The sequence below is a fragment of the Stegodyphus dumicola genome, chromosome X2 (genome assembly GCF_044657685.1).
Source record: "Stegodyphus dumicola isolate Sdum_Otavi_A_Nest chromosome X2, ASM4465768v1".
In the NCBI taxonomy this organism is placed as follows: domain Eukaryota; kingdom Metazoa; phylum Arthropoda; class Arachnida; order Araneae; family Eresidae; genus Stegodyphus; species Stegodyphus dumicola.
In genome coordinates this window covers 204168819-204184963 of record NC_140781.1, presented here as the reverse complement: position 1 = coordinate 204184963, position 16145 = coordinate 204168819, and the positions used below count along the sequence as shown (strand labels likewise).

The window sequence follows — 16145 nt, the reverse complement described above, 5'->3', positions numbered from 1 at the left end:
TAATACAAGGGGTACCTTAAAGTCTACTCTACCCCAATTTTTTTACTTGCTATTTTCAAGTTAGCAATTTTGAGAAACGTGCGGAGCAGTGGGTGATTCTGCACTCTTCCAGTTTGTCGCCAAGGGATCGTCTAGGATTTTACCCAAATTTTAATTAACATAATCTAATATTTTAAAGTTGCAATTGCATAACATTATGGGAAGAAACATATTCATGGAAAAGTTGTTTCACCTTACGGAAAGCTTCTATCAATCTACAACTTTTATTTATTTTTAATTAAAACAAATTTTAAGACTATTTAACAGGAAGAGAGAAATAAAATAGAATGGAAATATCCCCATTATAAATAATCAATAAAGATCCTGAATTATTAAAAAAAAAGTGTGGAAATTTTTCTCTTCCTAAATATTTAACATTACTGGATAAATAGTAGCATTTAGGCTGATTAGCATATTTCAGCTAAATATCCACTGTATCCTTAATTCTTACTCATCTATTACAATATAAATATACCTAAGTTTGAAAAATAATATTAGGTACTTTTCCGTTTGTCGGCACAAATGATAAAAGTCGCCAATAATGGTACAACTGATGCCAAATGGAATATCTTCACTGGCAACCTTTTACCCTTCATTTTCAAAACAAGTTGCAGCTATTTCTTATCAGATTGATTGTTTCTTTCAATACTGACATACAATTACATAGAATTTTTACAAGATAGTTAAATTTTTTGCCCTAAGACCATTCGCGGTAATTAATTAGGATGCAATCACGCCACTCACCTGAAGGAAAAGATATAGAAAAGGCAAAATCAAGGGTTAAATTCATCAAATCTAATGAGAATGCACTAGCGAAGTAAAGCACTGCAGTTTTACATAATTTCTGAGCAAGCTATTCGTACGAATTAAAATAATTCTTGAATTTGAACTTGAATTCCATAAGATTTAACTTGAAATTAATGTAGATAATTACTGAGATAATTATATTTTTGTAGTGTAGTTTAGCTGAGATAAGATCACTTGGGGTCACGTGATATGCACCGGCGAATCAGGATAAAAGCATAGTAAATTCTTAAATTAACACTCTAAATCTCGCAGAGTGGGATTTGGAGGGTGACAGCAGTTTTCGCTCCGTTGCGTGTCAAACAACGCAAATTTACTGTCTTGGTAGCAGAACATGTTTCCCACTTGCAATAATAACCTTGGGGAAGGGAGTGAATTGAAGGAGCAGGACGACCCCCTGTCTTGTCATCGTCCACCCAGACTGACCAAACAAGTTTGTTCTTTGGCTAAGCGCCATTTCAAGCGAGGACAGTCGTAACAATGGATACAGCTCCTTTGCCAAAAGTAAGTTCGCTTTTAAAATATATATACAATTTTTTCTTAATATAAATATCTTAATTATTATAAATTATAGTTAGTTTGCTCTTTTTTTTTTAGGTGTCTGTAAATTTGCTTTAAGAGTGTAATGCTGTAACGTAGTTTTATTTATTATGTACTGCTAACACAATGAAAGCTGTACGTATGGATGGTACTTTTTGTAAATAATTCTTAACATTATTTTTATTTTTGAACAATTTACACAAAGCTATCGAATTTAATTATTTAAATTTAGTTTTGCATGCATTCTTATTTCAAATAGGAAGAACAGCGGTGGAAAAAAAAATGCATACTAAAGTTTTGATTTTTTTTATAACACAAGTGTGTAAATTATTTGGTAGTATTGGAAGAAATAAAAACCGTATACTTTACTGAATTTCCTATTGAACTCATATCGTTTTCAGCTTCTAGTAGTTTTTAATAAATTTTTAACTTTCATTTTTTATAAATTCTGCTTATAGTTTGTGACAATAAAATTCACTTACTGTTGCAAAGCTGAATTTTTCCAAAATATAAATACTAGCACTACCTGGGTCATATCAGCATTCTAAAACTTATATTTTTGCAAATATGTTGTTATTCTCGAGAGTGTAGGTGTAACTCAGGCCTCTTGAACATTCAAAAGTCCGGGAGGCCAATAAAGCTGCTAAGACGGCTTTCCGTTTACGATTAAAAAAAAAAATCTTGCATTCTTTAAAAAAGACTGAAAGCTTCAGATTTTAAATTACGTCCAAAGGGGCATTTTTTTAACATTTTGTGTGTTACCTTTATTTATTAAATATCACGTTCTTCGCACTTAAACCATAAAAACATTCAACAGCAATATCGCAAAATAATTTTAAAATGAACATATCTTTAGAATTTCCAATACAGTCTCGCGAGCTGGAGATATATATATATATATATATATATTTTACTCGTACAGACTTGCCATTGCTCGCTTTGAAATCGTTTACTTTGTTAATCAAAAATTCGTTGAAGTATTACAAAATATTAAATAATAAAGCAAATAATAAAACCAATTTCAAATTCAAATTAGGGCTTCCACATGCCCATATTCTATGGAAGATTACCTTATTCAAATTTTGTTGGCTCTAGGTACCGTTGTTTTATTATAATGCGAGAAACATACATACATTCATGCAGATTCTTCATTATTTAATTTCTTTAAACATAATGTTTGGTGGCAGCAATTTGAAATGAAACATATCGGGAATATGCAAAATGCAAAATATATGCAAAATGCCAAAACGAAATTAACAGTCCTTCTGGGAGAATTGCCCCTTTGGACTAAAAGAAAACCCAGCTATTTAAAAAAAATAATAAGTTTTGATTTTCTGATGACAAACTGAAAACTATTGTATTATTAAATATTCCAGGTAATTCATGCAGATAACTATTTAATGAGAATTCATTTTCAATCAAAGACCAAGCATAAAATTTTAGTACCTTGTCCCATTCTACATAGGTTCTATATTCCTAATACTTGTGCACAGCAAATTGTCAAATTTATCTGTCCCTTGTCTTTTTTTTAAACTGTAGCACAATAAAATACTTTTTTCAGGAGGCGTTACATAATAGTTCAAAATTATCAGATTTTTATAACTGCAAGAAGTTCCCGAAGATGCTGTTAATGTCCTAAAAGGTAATTTTATTTTCTACTCTGTTTTAAATTAAAAACTATACCTAGTCCGGATTTTTGAAAATTCCAGATATTGAGTTGACTTTATATGCTATATACATGTATTTATTTTATGTTAAATATGTATTTACTGACAAATATACGTATATGCCAATATATAATATGTACACCAAATGTTTATTTCTTTTAATGCAAATAAGAAAATTAAAAAAAACAGTATTTATTTCTAAAAAATGTAAGGCATATTTTTTTCAGACTTAATTAAATAGTAAAATTCGTTTATGTCTAAACATTTTTATTTCAACTGAAACAAAACGACTTTTTATATGTAAGCCATAAAACCTAAATGTTTGATGCATTTTTATTTTATAATATGAAAATTAAGCAATATTGCCTTATATTTGTGGCAGCGCCTATCATATTTAAAAAATTAACTTATTTTATTAACAGATAATAGAATGCACAATTAAAAAACAGCTTCCCCTCCCTTCTATTGCGGGAGAAAACCTAATTCGACGGGTTATTTTTATTTATTTATTTCCCCCTTCTAAGAAAACTTGTCAGGCATACTTTCAAAATTGTCGAAATATATACTAATTTAAACGATAATTCTAAAATGATTCATAGATTAATTCATATACATCAACTCAATAGTTAGAAAGTTAAACTAATGACATTTACTTATTACTTTTCAAGATTATTGCCTTTTCATTTCAATTAGTTATTATATCTTCTCCTAGTGATATTAAAATGAGTGAGGATCTGATGAAGTAATGTTCAAAATAATATAATTGTTTACATTAGCAAAAGCTATTGTTGTATCAAATAAGTCTTATAAACCTTTTCTTATCCACAGTCCTTTAAAGTAGGAAAGAAATGTAAGTAACCTGATTTTAATAAACTCATATGAATTCATTTTCTGGTTTAGATAGGATTTAAAGACTCAGGTAACACAGCTTGTTTACATTTTCAATAACTAAGTTATGTGAACACTGTTAGAGGTGTAGCCAGAGTTCTTGCTGCCTCACTCAGTGCACAATAAAAAGTCTATAAAATGTCAAAATGATATACATAAAAACAAAATATCTGGGTTTAGTTTTGAAATAAAACATTAATTCTAATACCGTAAAGTACTATTTTGTTTGTTTTCCTTATACACAAAATCATTAATAGTATTCTAAAAGTTTGATTTACTATTCTATCAGCTGATTTGTAGACAGTATGGTACAATTTCTCAGTCTTAGGTGTTTTTTAATCCATTTGTACTTTGCAAAATTCTTCTCGCAACAGTCATGAAAAAAATTTACAGATGTATATCAGTATTTGGAACTGCATTCTGAAATTTTATGAACTGCAGAAGTTCAAAGTTACCATCCTTCCACCTGCCTTCGAAAACACTACCGCAAAGAATCCAGTAAATGTAAACGCTGCAAAAGCACAAAGCTGGTAGAATTCTCTTGCGGCCTCCTCGCTTTCTTTCGCTGCTGTTCAAAATTTATTTGCATGTGTCATTTTTTCTCAATTTATTATTATTTTGTCTGATTTCCGTGCTATGTTTCCTAAAAGTGATTTTAAAGTGTTTGCAAAGAAAATTTACAAAACTGCATACTCGAGTACTTGTCTCGGCATGAAATTAAGCATAATGGTTGAGATACAGTCAAAGAACTATTAAATTGCGTTTAAAGAATGTTTCCTTCTAAGATAATATGTTGCCGAAAATTTTCTTAACGGAACAGTTTTTGGAACAATTTTGAGAAAATGGGGGAAGGCCAAATTGATTTCAGTAACTAATATTTACTTTATGTAAATTTTACTTACGTATGCTTAATATTATATTTCTTGCTGCTCATTCAGAGTCGTACCTAGGGTTTTCAGCGCCCAGGGACAACTGAAGATTTCGCGCCCCCTACTGCTTCCCAAGGATGGAAAACATTTAATTCTAAAATGCCGTAACATCAGTTTGGCGCCCTTTGGATCCTGCGCCCGGGGACAGATGCCCCTTGCCCTCCTTTAGCTACGCCCCTGCGCTCATTTTAATTTATATGCCCTAAATACCATGTTTAACAGGCTGTTTACTTACAAATGCTTAATATCATGCTTTTTCTCCGAACATTAATGCACATCCTCTAAATATTACCCACCAGCGGCAAAGTCGCTGAGCACTGGTAGTTCGGTCCAGAGTTTGAATCGCATGAAGGAGCTGGCTGCATGGACTTTTTTGTGGTTTTCTCCATGTGTAACGTGTATACGAACCAGTTTGCCTTAGAAAGACCTCCACGGAGGCATCCTTCCCATTAGGCAGATTTTTGATGGCATGTCAGCAACTAAAGGACAAATAAAGGCTTTGAAAATCTGTCAGAATTTTATCGAAGCTGTCGAAATTATGCTTGGCAGTAGATTCGATCAAGCTCTGAATACAAAAACAGGTCAATTTGAAACCAAAATTGTAAAAGAAACATTTCAGTATGTTTCAGTCATAAAAACAATTGAAATGGTTTTGTCTAATAGCCATGTAAGAAATTGTATAGAAACTGAAACAATTTCTAATGATAGACATTTAAAAAACAGTTTTCATCTTTTTATGTCCCAAGAATTTTGAAATATGTGGAAACAAAACGCCCTGATCTTCTGGTACCAAGTATTGCTGATTTCAGTGGTAAAAATCTTTAAAAATTCAACTAGGATTATAAATGATAGAATTTAATTAGGATTATAAATGATAGAATACTTTAAAACTTTTCTTTGTTTACTTTTTAATTACCTAGAGTAAAGTAATTTTGCATCTATTACTCACATTGGTCTTTATTCTTAAATGGCTTATAGTTTTTTCCTTCTGGCTCTTAAAGATAAGCGGTAAATGCATGTGCCTCTAGTGCCAAAGGCCTTTTTAATGATATTTTTGTAATCATTATGTAATAAACGTGTGTATTTATATATATATATATAGATGATCTAAAAGCTCACAGAACTTTAGTTTTGCTCACAGAACTTTTGCTCAGCTAAAATTATTGGAAAGAAAGAGGGAAAAAGGTTTTATTCATTATTAATGAGTAAATATTTGGCATAAGTCTATGCATAAAAAATAATTTCATATGCTTAGCTATAAAATTCTTTTCATAGGATAATATTTTTAGTTTGCAGTGCATGTATATGTAAATAAGCTATTGATACTATATGTAAGTGAGCTGAGCTGCATATACTTTGAAATTTGCTACATATTCTATCTTGAAAGGTTCATGTGTGATATTTATATAGTTTCAATTAATTATTACATTTCACATGCAATTTTTATCCAGTATATGTCTTTTATATATACTTTTATTTTTATTTTTGTAGGGTAAAGGCAAAGCAAGTATTTTAGCATCAGGTTGTTATTTGAAAAAAAAAAAAAAAAAAAAAATCCAAATTCTGCACTTCTAATATTTGGTAAATGTAAGTATTGAGGAATTTTGATATGCTTTGCACTAACTTTCATTTTAAGAGGGCAGATTATATTAAAATGAGCCATTTTACAACAGTGAATGTATTTGGCCTCATGTGGCTAAAATTCATCTTCTCAGGCTGCTTTCGACTATTGTACCCACAGATGATGCATGGTCATTTAGCTAATTTCTGTAGAATTGGAATTGCATTGATTTGAATGTCACCTACATACTAGCAAATATTTCGAGAGAATAAGATGGTTTGTAATATGTGTGATGCCTTTATATGATCTAAATCTAAAGCATGACACTAATCATATATATGCATGTATATACAGTGAACATAGATTTTTTTTTTTTTTTTTTTTTTTTTTTTTTTTAACTTGTAAAGTGATGGAAAAATTGTTTCAAGGTGAAATTCAAAAGATACACTTCCAGCCAGACTATAGCGATCATGAAATCAAGAACAAACATCTTTACAATAACAATAGTTTATTATGAACAACAATAGTTTATTATGAAGGGATGATACTTGTTTTCATAAGGAAAAGACAGACTAATTCTCCATATAGTTTGTTCTTTTTACATTTTTATGTACATTATTTATTACATTTTTCATTAAGAAGCAACGCACAGATAGACTATCCTATTTTATATTTGCATCAATATAATATTTACATATTCCTATATGTATTTATACTGCATTTTTACAGAAACTAAAAGCAAAAGACCTCTATGTGAATAAAATTACTAGGAATTACTTATTTTTGAAAGAAGAAAAATTTTCTGGCGATATTTTTTAATTGGAAAGATAAACTTTCTAGTATGGCTCATTGGTATTTGACTTGTCCTAATAGATAGGTAATGGATGTATTCTTAATAAAGAAATTTATTTTCAGGGAATAGAAGACATGGAATCTCTTGGACCAGCTCAGAATAAACAGCCCATTATAGTGTGCATTACAAGTTCATTCTATATTAAAGCAGTAAATTACTTAAAAGCATGCCCAAATCATGCCATGAAGGCATTTGACATTCTATTTAAAACTAATTTTGTATTTAGCGTTCAATATGCACATACATCAACAAATTTTTATAATTTTGTGGCAAGCCTTTTGTATAATGTCAGCACTCCTAGAGCTTGTGTGGACTCTTTAAATACATGTTCGAGTCTGAATTTATTGCATTTTGTACATGCATTACATTTCATATTTTTAATGTCATTTTAGTGTCATATTTTCCATTTTTATATATGTATATATATGTACATATATTTCCTAATAAAGAGTTTTTCATGCAATGCTTGTTTTCACTTATATTTAAAATACTTTGTTCATTGAAATTATTATAATTCTGCAGTTATGGTAATGATTCCTATTCGGATTTAATCAATAAATGAAATACATAATAATTTTCAGCAGAATTATGAAAAATGAATTTTTAGCTTATACATGTGAGCTATAATCCATATTATTTCATTTTAAAATTTACTTTATTTTTCCCAAATGAGACTTGGAATTAGCATATATAAAAATAAGTTATAGTCTAAAAGTATATGTAAGCATTTATTCACCTGTAATGATTAATGTATAGGAATTTGTATGCATATAACTTCTCAAAAATAGAAAGCGTAACAAGCTAACTGAAGATTTTAGACTTTATTCATAATTTGGGGTAATAATTAATTTTAAGCTCTTCATAATTATGTAATAAGAAATAGAAACATTTCTTTTGCAATATTTTGTGCAATATATGAAGCTAAAAACAATAGCATGAGAGTATTTTATGGTTACTTATTTTCTGAATCTCATACATTAAAAATAAAGCTGAATAGTTTTCATGTAAGGGAAATTAAATTCGCATTTGTTTCTTACTTCAATGTATATTAAAATTTATTATTCGATTTTTTATGCATATTATGCTCAAGTAGATAAACTACTAGTAACATCAATTCACAAATTGTATTAATATAGTCACTTATAAGTAGCATTTTAAGAAGTTAAATCTATCAGATTATGATACAGGTTTACTGACACATATATATATGATCAGCTGTTCTAACACATTCAAATTTTCATTATAAAATTTATCAAGAACTATTTTTAATAAATTACTTTTCCAACTAGAATGATTATTTAATGGAAAATTTAGCTTACAATTTACATGATTACGTGCCCAAATCTTGTGAATAAGCATAATTTGCTTTTTTAAATTAAAATATGTATACAAAATTTAGAATGTATATCACTATATATATATATATATATATGATTCATCTAAAATGATTTCTTTTAAATTTCTTTTATGAAACTAAACATTTTTTGATTTCTCAAATCAAATTTTGAAAATATCTGAAATATTTATTCAAAGTTTTAAGTACCTGAAAAACCTTATTTTTTATTCAAAAGTTAAGTTTTTCATTGCGAATATCTTGCTATTCCAGTTTTTATATATAAGTTGCATTGACGTTCTTATTTTTATTGCTTACTACACATAAAGGTAAAAGCCATGTTTCTGTAAAATAAAATATATTCTGTGAGTTCAAAGTAATTTCACATCAGAAGTACTGTGAGGAAGTGATAGTGTTAAGTATTTCAGAATGTTAACTACACCGAATTTCCAATATTTTAATATGGATGTAATTTTTTTATATATATATTTCGTTAGATTTGGAAAGAAAAACTATATGTCTAAACAATGAAGATATGATTGTCTTTAAACTGTGTTTTTTTATTTCAGTGATGGTCTACTTTGATTCATATTCCAGTTTTTATATATAAGTTGCATTGACGTTCTTATTTTTATTGCTTACTACACATAAAGGCAAAAGCCATGTTTCTGTAAAATGAAATATATTCTGTGAGAAAGTGATAGTGTTAAGTATTTCAGAATGTTAACTACACCGAATTTCCAATATTTTAATATGGATGTAATTCTTTTTATATGTATATTTCGTTAGATCTGGAAAGAAATCTCATCGCCAATAAATGTTTAAGTAAGTACATAGGTAGCAAATCTAAAACAGATGTATATATCAGATAATTAAAATCACAATAGCATGTTAAAAAGTAGTGTAAAATATTTTTTTCAAGAGATAATATTAACCAGATATCTAAAACAATACATCAGCTATAAAGTTTACATAGCAAATACCAATTTTCAGTTTGCCTATAAAATAATTATATAAAAATCGCACCATCAAGGAGTGAGCAGACTATTATTTCACCCGAATATCGGGCGATATCTGACTATCGAAGAAGAGCGAACAAAGAAAGGGTCACTCCTGTTTTTGTGTGAAAAGGGACCGCTTTTTACTAGAGTGAAATATCGCTCCTTCGAGGTTGGTGCCATTTTGGCATTAGAGGGAGGTGGGATATCACTCCTTTAGAGTCGGATAGGACTCTTTCGAATTTAGAGTGAATGTCTTTTTACAAATTTATTGTCTTTATTTATTGGTTTTTTGCAAAATTTTAAACCATATTAAAATGCTTATGCCTTCAAAATAAAAAATTCTTAGAACTAACATTGGTTAACATTTTTCATGTGTATACTGTATGTTGTCGCCAATAAAGTCTGCTTGGCGAGATTTGCGCCGGCGAAACGGAAAAGTACCCAATATTATAATTAAATTGTCTTGGACTAAATATCTCACAAGATTAATAAAGTTCTGCTTCAAGTAAGAGAAAAGCAGTTATGTAATTAATTGATAATACTGTATTATATTCTACAAGACATCTTTGTGTGTTTTCCAAGAGGTTTCACCTTTCAAATTCTGTCCTGCTTCAGAAAATATGTTACAGTGTAAAAGCTGTTAAATACATGATTTTAGAAATTTTCAGAAAGATCATTTCAAAAATTTGGCTAATCATTGGAACATGGTAACAGGTAGTTTGGCGACATTTTGGTAAGGCGATAAAAGTTACTAGCTAGGACTTTAGCAATAATCTGAGAAGTACACAGTTCGAATCACAGATTATTTTGTCTCAGAGAAATGAGAGATCATGAGACATGTTGTGACATTTTCCGGAAAATTCCAATCAGGAGTTTAGCTAATTGGCATTTAGAAACAATTTCGCTGCTAAAGTGCAGAATCGCACACTTATTTGTTTGGCGCTTTTTACAAGAGTAAGAAGAATTGGATTTTTGTAATTTTTTTTTTTTTTTTTTTTTTTTTTTTTTTTTTTTTTTACTTTTTATGTGAAAATAGGTCGATGTGTAAAGTCATTTTTGTGTGTGCAATGCCAAAGTGTGTACAATGCCATTTTTGTGCAATTCTGGGATTTTTTTTAAAGTTATAATAGGTCGACGTGTACATGGATATCGTGTACATGCAATTCTTAAAAACGCAGCAAGCACTGGACGATTCTACACTTTCTCCCAATTTCGCACCTAATCTTCGTCATGATTAAGCACTTTTGTTCCATAAAAGTTCTAGCATAAGCGTAATTCAGCTAGCAGATTGTTGGAAAAAATGTTGAGTAAAAAAAAAAAAAAAAAAAACTAGCAGGTTGCTGTAGCAGGGATGGTGGCCAAAGTTTCGCCAAGTTACCATAATCCGAAGATTCACCAAAAATTTTACTAAAAAATTCCCTTTTTCTACTTGCAAACCAATAACAAATTTAAGAGTTTCTAGTTTATTTACAGTGTGAGCTACGTCTAAGGTATTTTGTGTGTTATGACATTTTGTCCCATTTTTAACGAGCATTTTAAGCTAAACATACGGTTCTGAAGAATAATAGTCAACTTAATATAATATGTGACATGACAAAAATATGGTCAGCCTATTTTTGAACTTATACTTTAGGAAACTAACATTTTATACTTTTAGTTTCGCACATTTAAATATTCTGGCACTTTTTTAGAAAACTACACATATTCGATTACATTTGGATATCAAACATTTTACTTTACTTGTATACTGAATTCCTACATAGAAACGGATCACGAATATAAATATTTTCGCTCTAGTGTAGAATTGAGTAACCCTTCGCTTCCCGACAATTTTTTTAATTTTTGCAATGAAACCTCACTTCTGGTTACCATGATAGTTTTAACTCTGTTTCGCTAATCTTTGGAATATGATAACAGGTAATTTGGCGACATTTTGGTAAGGCTATAAAGGTTACTAGGAATTTAAGCTAGTTACTAGGTTACTAGGTTAAAGCTAGGAATTTAGCAGTGTACATGAATAAAGTCAAGAGTGTGCGCAATGCCATTTTTGTGCAATTCTGGGATGTTTTTTTAAGTGAAAATAGATCGACATGTACACTGCTCAAAAAAAAAAAATGGGACAGTGCTATATCTCCCGTTCTACTGGGCCGATCGACAAAATTCAAACTGCGTTTTTCATGTCTCGAAAGTGCGACTTAGGATATATATTAGATTTATATATAGCACTATTCTAACATAGGTATTTTGACACAAAATCGGACTTTTTCTGAAATAACATACCAATTTTTTTCCATATTTCGATTCTACGACTCAAATTATGCCAGAATACCAAGTTTTGTAAAAATCGTACGACTAGTTTTTAAAATATTAGCTCTCAAAATTTTAGCTCCTCAATGTTAATTGAATTTGGCAAATATCTATTAATATCTCTTTTTTTATTAAACTTTTTTGATTTTTTCTCTCACATTTCGAAATTTAGGTTCATTCTAAATGAAATTTACCCATTTTGTGTGTTTTATTTTTTAAATTTCTATTTTTAAATAATTTTTATAAATTTTTCGAAAAAAATTTTGAATTATAACCTATAAAATTTTTACCATCATCATAAAGTAGGTGTATTTTGAAGCATATCTGCAAAAAATTAGACTTTTTAATTCAAAATTTTCTAAGATATACACGAATTTACATATTTTCGCGTTTTGAAATTTGGCATCTTTTTTTTTGAGCGATAATAACGCCAAATGTGGTCTATGGATTTTTGTTACACTGAATTGCCACAGCTATTTTTAACCTTAAATTTCAAGTAAAATTTTACGGAGAATTAATTATATGATTTTTTTCCCCTCAATAAGGCGTAATAAATATTTATTAATACTATATGAAAAGCTATTTTTTTTAATTATAGATGGTATTATTAAAATTTTTTAAATTTTTTTAAAATTTCTCTCTTTCTTCCTTTTTTTAAAAAAAATAAGAGTACATTTTTCTAAGAGTAAATTTTTACCTTCGGAGTTTTATCGTCTGCTACTTTAATTCGTTTAATTCCAATTGTCTAAAACTGAGAATTTTCGTTTAATGTTTATTTGAATTTTATGACATTAACTGCATAATTTATTTCTAAACAAACTGTTGCTTTTGAAGTGGCTGAAAGAGCGGCAGATACTACCATCCATATTTTTAAAGCACAGTATATTTTTATAGAAACATAAGATTTAGAATAATCATTTATATAAGTCAAATTATGATATAAACATACAACCCTCTAGAGACTGAATTAGTGGAAGTTCAATGGTTATGTAGAAATGATCTGCAGCTATATAATGGCTGGATAAGTCAGCAGCTTCTGGGGACAAGTAAGAATAATTATATAAACGACACACAACATTCTGGATTCAATTAACAACGAGGATACGATGTTTATTAAATGAATTTAAGAAGTTTTAGCACATAAAAAAACCAACTCATTTTTTATCCTAAAATGTATTTTTGTTCGCAGCGTATTTTCATTATATCCTTAAAATTCAAATTTAGAATGTAATTGTCAAGAACTGAATCCTAATCATCAGTAATATAATAAGTAATCATTACGGTTATTAATAATCCTTCTTATAAAGTAATTGCAAATATTTCAAAAAACTTTCTCTCTGAACGCAAATATTTTTCTATGCAAAATTTTAAATTTTATATTAATCAAGATTGCACACGATATTATTTATTTGCACTTCAATTTTTACCGTCAGCTCTAGTAGAATTTACAAATCAATTATATTTAATTAAGGATTGGATTGGATTATTTAATGATGGCAAAGCACATGAGGGCTATAAGCCTAAAGGGAGGGATGCCTTCGTGGAAGACTTTCTAAGGTAAACTGGCTCGTATACACGTTACACATGGGGAGAACCACGAAAACGCCCAAGCAGCCAGCCCGTTCGCGGGATTCGAACTTCAGACCGAACTACCAGTGCTCAGCGTCTTTACCGCTCGGCCGCTGGTGGGCTATTTAATTAAGGAACGACCATCTAAATTTAGAAACAGCGTACCGTAACAGCAAGTCAAGTACTGGCTCCGCATCTTTCATGTTACTTCCGATTGGCAAGCTACATGATTTTTAATGAGTATTCGGGTTTTGCTAGTAACTTCATTTGGAAATCGCGCTTAAACTAGGTTAGTTGGTTATTTGAACATAGAAAGAACATGGGAGCTATTTGGTTAAAATGCTTTCATAGAGAACCTTTGTAAAGAGAGCCTAGAAAACTACGAAAACCAACCATGCAGTCTGGGTTAGACTTCGCAACAAACAATTAGTATTTAACAATCTTCAAATGCTAGGCAACTGGTGAGGCTCCAATTAAATCTCCAATTTAATATTTCCTTTGTAAATATTTAAAATATTGTTGTATACTTAGACACAAAAAGCAGAATTTAAGTTTTGTTAACTCGTTAGTAAACTACCAAGCCGTAGTGCAAATGAATATTCAATTTCTTTTGCAATAATTGTATTCACTTAATATTCTTGGAATATGAGTTAAAGAAGGAACGTTCTCGGAAGATTAAAGAAGTGTTTAAATCCAGTGATATAAGGTTTGTCTTAGAAGCTCAGGATCAAAACGATTCTGCAATTGCCCCAGTAGTTGACTTGTAAATGGTTGTGAATTAAGCGGATGACTTTTAATCTTACGTTTTCAGTCAGACAATGTATTCCAAATGTTTTGTACTGCATGACAATGCGTCTTTTCATTATTCAATAACCAGTCGGAGAACCGCTTGTGTTCCGAAAATAAGTATGTGTACTCAATCGTCCTGCATGTTTTTCAAATTTGTCTTCTTGTGATTTTTTTTCTTTCCCAAAAACTAAAGTTGCCTCTCAAAGGAAAGTTTTTTGATATTGAAGAGACAAAAGGAGTATGACATCTACTTTTAGAGGCATGTCAAAAACAAATCTCTACAAGCCTTCTCTTCCATTACATGTTGTGCAGTCAGACAAAATGTTGCATCAGCGTAAATTCTATAATCTATTTTATTACACTCTGATTACTTTACTAACATACAGTGAATATATACTAAATCTTTTACTTCAGCTTAAGTAATTCGGAATTTTTGACGGAATTCTCGTCGGAACTAGGACTTAGAAGATAAGTCAAATTAAATATTTCGATAACCCAATAAATTCAAGGTCGAATTTCAAAATTTTATTTTCGAAGGAAGGAGAAATTTTTTCAGTTTTGGTCCATTATCCTAAGTATATTTGCTTTGATTCTTTATTTTTCCATAAAAACGAAAAATTTACGTATGGTATACATATAACGCATAGCTTCAAATGAAAATTTAATAATATACGGAGTGGTTATAATTAAAGTGTTACATTGAAACGGTCAGAAAACGAAAATTACTGGATCAAATGTTATCAAGCTTGGTAATCGTGTAAAGGAGGTCATAGGAATTTATTTTCCGGGAAAAAAAGGAAGTTCGAAACCTCACCACCAGGGGGAAAATGGCTCTGTATGCAATATTGTTAATAGAAATATGGGTCGGAATCCAACTTAACCTTTTGTTACACGGGTTTAATATGACCCTTAAGAAACTTTGAAGTAAGCAAATTACCATTTAAAGGCGTTAAATTCGATAAACGTTGAGTGCGCCATCCGTGTAAGTGAGAAATTCGTCCGTGAAAACCACGAATTAGCGATTAGAAAATGTGAGATCGCAAATCACTCGCACAAGTCCGTACAATCTGGAAATCATTTTCTTACAGATCGCTAATTTGTAATTTTTGAAGCCTGAATTTGCCCTAAAACATAAAGATACTGATTCAGAACGCTTTTAATCGATTTGGGCCAAAGAAATCCCTCATGTTATATATCTAGTTCCATTGCATTCTCCTACTGCATTCGATTGCATAGCAGTCATTCCACACTGTTTAGTGTTGAATGACAGCTACTGTTATAACCGCCAACACTTCCCCTCTTCCCACCAGTCCTCAACCTCTGTGGCTTTTAGCTATGGGGTTTTCTCAAAAGCACTGTTTATGGTGATAATCTAAATAATTTGGCAGAAATGAAAAATGTGATACACTGACATATCCGTAACATTCCTCCTGATATGCTAAGAGCTGCTGTTGAGAATGCAGTAACAGGATTTAACTTGCTTTCGGAAAATGCTGGACGCTACATTGAACATGCTTTGTAACACGTTTCGGAAAATATTAAACATATTTTAAACAGATGTTTTCGTGTCTTATTTCATTTATCAATCTTGTATACAGCGCCATTTTGCCCCTGGTGGTGAGTTTTTGAACTCTTTATTTTCCGCGGAAAATAAATTCTCGTAACCTCCTTTACACGATTCCCAAGTTTGATAACATTTGGTACGGTAATTTTCCTTTTATGGCCATTTCAAATTGGAACTTTAATTATAACCACCATGTAAATTAAACTTTAAAAATTTGACAGTTTGGTTCAAGTCCCAGCTTTAAAAATATATATATAAATATAATCTTTTATATTAATCCTCTTAGAAAGAATGTTTTTTT

General features: G+C 30.1%; 1 long non-coding RNA gene across 1 annotated transcript; it reads left to right on the top strand.

The window, feature by feature from the left end:
* The first annotated feature begins 1214 nt into the window (after positions 1-1214).
* Positions 1215-7738, top strand: LOC146993024 (uncharacterized). The gene is made up of 4 exons (XR_015039004.1): positions 1215-1347; positions 2945-3025; positions 6359-6454; positions 7344-7738. It is a non-coding gene; the product is annotated as an uncharacterized LOC146993024 (long non-coding RNA).
* Positions 7739-16145: the final 8407 nt, after the last annotated feature.